The sequence below is a fragment of the Otolemur garnettii genome, unplaced genomic scaffold (assembly GCF_000181295.1).
Source record: "Otolemur garnettii isolate 467f Iridium unplaced genomic scaffold, OtoGar3 scaffold00121, whole genome shotgun sequence".
NCBI lineage: Eukaryota > Metazoa > Chordata > Mammalia > Primates > Galagidae > Otolemur > Otolemur garnettii.
The window spans coordinates 2,291,466-2,291,825 of NW_003852516.1; positions in this window are offsets into that span (position 1 = coordinate 2,291,466).

A 360-nucleotide genomic window follows, 5' to 3' on the forward strand; every position below is an offset into this window, starting at 1 on the left:
TTTATATATTGGTTTCCTATTAGTATTGAGTACATAGGATTTTTTTTCCATTCTTGAGATTCTGTACGAAAAAGAATATGTTTCTACTCCATCTAGGTAAACATAAAACATATAAAACTAGCCACACTAGTTTTCCTGCACTAACATCTGCAGTTGTAGAAGTAGGCCAGATGTGGGATGCAGAAACTCATGAGCTTGCTATGGACATAGTGGGCCTAAGTACTTGAGTAACATTCAAGGGAAGTACTTTGGTAACGTTTCAAGTGGGCAGTTGACATAAAACTCAAGCTGGGCTGAAGGTAGATATTTATAAGTCACTTGAAGGCACAGGATTCAGGTTGGTGCAGTTTCCTAACCCAG